We start from the raw sequence: 4333 nt of genomic DNA, 5'->3' as shown, positions 1-4333 counted from the left end.
GTGAGTGAGTGAGTGAGTGAGTGAGTGAGTGAGTGAGTGAGTGAGTGAGTGAGTGTGCGACTGACTTACCGACTGACTGACTGACTGACTGATAATGGTGATGATGAAGATGATGATGATGATGATGATGATGATGAAGATGAGGATGAAGATGATGATGATGATGATGATGATGATATAAATTGCTGAAAGATGAAGAAGGCGGTGAACCAGAACAGCCACACGATGACATCATAAAGCTGCTACTGGCACAGATACTGCGCAGCTATTACTAGTATTACATCTCTTTTAAGTCAGTAAGCGTCCAATATAAGGACTATAAATCAGGACTGAACAGACAACAATTTCCTCCAATTACCAGTCTCCCTTGTAAATGAATATAATTTGCCCAACATTTAGATTTTTATCAGAAAAAAATAGGCAAATTGGCATCGCCATAGTATAACGCTTGCGTCAGTGTGCGTGTTGGTACAAAACAGTTCTGAAAATCGATTTACAGAACCGACCGGTGCTGAAATAAAGACATTATGTTTAAGTTAGCACTAGAAGTAGAAGTTGACATCTTTAAATAACGCTTTGAAAGACGCACTAGAGACAAAGCGAAGGAAATGAAAGACATTCGCATCAATAAGAATAACAACAACAACAACAACAATTGTTACGCCACTACTGCCATCACCAGCAACAGCATCACTACGACTTATAACAGCAACAAAAATGACAACAACAACAACAGCAGCAGCAACAATAGCAACAACAGCAGCAGCAGCAACAACAACAGCAATACCAGCAACACCAAAAACAACAGCAACAAAAATAACAACAACAACAAAAACAACAGATACAACAACAACAACAACAACAACACATAAACAGCCAATCAGACGCCATGGAAGCAACAACAATATCAGCATCATCATAATCAACAAACAACAACAACAACAACAATAACAACAACAACAACAGTAGCAGCAGCAGAAACAACAACACTAACAACAACGATAACAACAACACGAAATAAGCCATCCAGACGTCAAAACATTGTAACAGACACGACGTATTTCTCACCCGGATAAGACACAGGCAGAAGCTGAAAACGATCGGAGAATGCTAAGGTCGATATCTAAACATCAATTAAAAATGATGGATCGAAGAGGCTGAAGCAGGGAGAAAAACCAGTGTAATAAATGTCTTCTGGCAACATCAAACTATTTAGGTTTAGTAAGTGTTTTACGGCTCTTCCATCACAATAAGGTCATATGAGGAGGTGTTACAAGAGAGTTGCTAACACAAAAAAGAAGGAGGATAGATAAGAACGATAGATGTTTGATAAGAAAGAAGGAGCTAACCACACCAGAGCACCCGCCAACCACCCACTCATCAAACTGTTACTTACGTTCCACAGATCAAACACTGACAAACTCAACCATGTACGAGGCGACATTTTCGATCGATTTGAGAACAGCGTTTGAGAAAATCGAACCCGGAAAAGTAGCTAAAGCATATTATCATCGTTCACCTGAAACTCAAGTATACAAGCTGCTGAGTGCAGATGGTGCTCCTCACTTTTCCAGGTTGTCGTTATAGTTGTTGTTGAACGTTTTGTTTGGGGGGGGGGGGGGGAGGGGGTTACGAGTTTTACGGCACTTGCAACACAATAAGGTCATATAAGTGCCGAAGATTGGATGTGTTACAAGAGAGTAATAAATATAAAAAAGAAGCAGGAGAGATAAGGACGATAAATGTTTTCTAAGAAAGAAGGGGCAAACACTTTACATCCTGTTCAACATTCTTTTAGGTTATCGTTTAGTTTTAGTAAGAGTTTTACGGCACTTGCAAAACAAATAGGTCATATTATAAGAGCAGAAGATTAGAAGTGGCACTAAAGAGGAACACAAGGAAAAGAAGAAGGTAAGATAAGGACAATAGAATGTCCCATAAGTAAGAAGGAGAAAACCATACAAGAATGAACTGCCACACAACCCACTATACAGAGGTACAACCAAAATATAGCAGTACCCAATGGCATCTTCCACCCACAGGCAGAAATGACCTACTTTTTCAGTGGGTGGTCTAAAGAAAAGAGACATGTCAACCTGTTTGGTAGAAGACCAAAATATAAGGACGATATAATTTTAAGAGAAGAAGCAAACGACACCAGAGCGCCCGATAACCATCTACTAATGGGCTTTGAACAGTAAGCAGGTTGCTTCATTCCACCCACCTAGCATTTCAGGTTGGATTTGGCTCTTTGAGACATACCCCCACTCCCATCACGTAAATCGAATTAAATGAAAAGCCCCTGTTCTTCATCGATCGGAGGTCACTGACTTCAATAAATGTTTTACTCGTGACAACATCAACATGATTCAGACTCTACAGCGAGCAGGTTGTTGCGACACAGCATGTGAAGGACATGTCATGGCCGGGTGCGATATATCTCCCGGAGATGCTGATGATTGGTCGATATAAAATAAAACCTACAAATTAATGTTTTACGGTCCTATGGACATCATCTAAGCTTAATGATTGGTGGGGTTGTTGCGACCCTGCATTTATTTTAGCGCAGACACTGACTGTGTGCGATATGGTCCCATAGAGATACGGAGACTCGAATCATCGTTTGATAATAATGATTCCCCGGGAAGCATACAGTACAAGCCACGGTTTACACACGCTCAAACACTAACAAACTGAAAAGATATGTCACTGTCGATAGCTGGGTACCCATTCCCACCTGGGTGAAGTGTAGTGAGGAAAATTCGTTTATGAAGGACACAGCGTAGAGCCCCCAACGGGATTCGAACTCACGACCTCACAGTTACGAGTCCCAAAACCTAAATAACTGGCTATAGGTATTTTATGCGTCCTCTTACATCATTTAGGTTTTGAAGTAAGCAAATCGCTTTCGACCCATCATGCGAGGGGCGGGCCCCCACTGTAGGGGAAACGCCCACGTAGAAATGAGCAGATTCTGTTCAACGGTGCGCACTTAATGTTCAACAATTGCTCACGGGAGCGTGTTAAGCAGAAAACAGAGTCGATTCAAGCCGATTTCTCTTTGATCAAGGAGCACTGGCCAACCTGAGCCGACTTTTTGACCCAATCAAATCGAGCAGTCCCATCTAGTTGAATACCTGTACACTGCTGTTCAGGAAATGGGTTTGATTCTCGGTGCACTGGCGAATGGACTTTGTTTCATTTAGTTAACACTACTTTAACTTTAATTAATGTTTCTAATTAACTATTAAAATTATAATTAAATAATAATATTATGTTCCTGGAACTTAAGAAAGCGGAAACTATCTGTCTGTCTGTCTGTCTGTCTGTTATTTATCTATCTATTTGTCCGTCTGTCCATCCGTCCGTCTGTCCTTCCGTCACTCTGTCTGTATGTTTGTCTGTCTGTCTGTCTGCCTATCTATCTATCTATCTATCTATCTATCCATCTATCTATCTATCTATCTATCTATCCATCTATCTATCTATCTATCTATCTATCTATCTATCTATCTATCTATCTATCTATCTGTTATTGCTGGTATGAACTGAGCTGCCTATGTGCCCGGGCTAAGTTGGATTATAGGGTCGTGCAGCCATTATATCGAGTATTTCCTGTCTGCATTCTGGGATAATGTGTCCTGCTTAACCTGTATCATTGAGAGTTTTAAAGCACTTATAGCAACACGGGGCTCTCGTGGCCTAGAGGTTAAGGTGCTTGCTTCTCATTCAAAGGTCCCGGGTTCGAATCCTGGTAGCGAAGGAAAAATTTTCTTCTGTAAAATTGTCTCCTTTCACCTCCTTTCCTGCTCTCTTGCAATGTTCTGTCGTCTGCTTTTGTCTCCACTTTCTGCCCCCCCCCCCCTCCTTTGGGCTCCTGACTCTTTCTGCAGAATTTCCACTGCTTTTCCTTGGCTCCTTCTTACTGCTTTCTTTCAGCCACACCCCTGATCTTCAGGCAGGAAAGATCTACACCTAGCCTTCTCGGACAAGGGCGAAAAATCTCGGAGGTCCCGTGTGCAAATTGCGCACGTTAAAAATCCCTAAGTGGTCTAAAATCGATAAGAGTAGACTTCGGCCGCGATCCAGGCAAAATTCAAAATTTTCCTCCAACTGAAAATGTTTAGTGTATCCCGTGTGCTCATATGACCTTATTCAGTTGCGAGTGCCGTAAAACACTTTCCAAAAATTATTGCAATACCAATTATAGGTCATGTACGTGTCAAAGGTTAGAGGTGTTAGACAGAAACGTACAGAAAAAAAGAAATGGAGATAAGGTCGGTAGCTATTTGATAGGAGAAAAAAAAGAAGCAAACCACCCCAGAGCACCCAC

Source organism: Aplysia californica, unplaced genomic scaffold (genome assembly GCF_000002075.1).
Source record: "Aplysia californica isolate F4 #8 unplaced genomic scaffold, AplCal3.0 scaffold00715, whole genome shotgun sequence".
Lineage (NCBI taxonomy): Eukaryota > Metazoa > Mollusca > Gastropoda > Aplysiida > Aplysiidae > Aplysia > Aplysia californica.
This window is presented reverse-complemented; position numbering follows the sequence as displayed.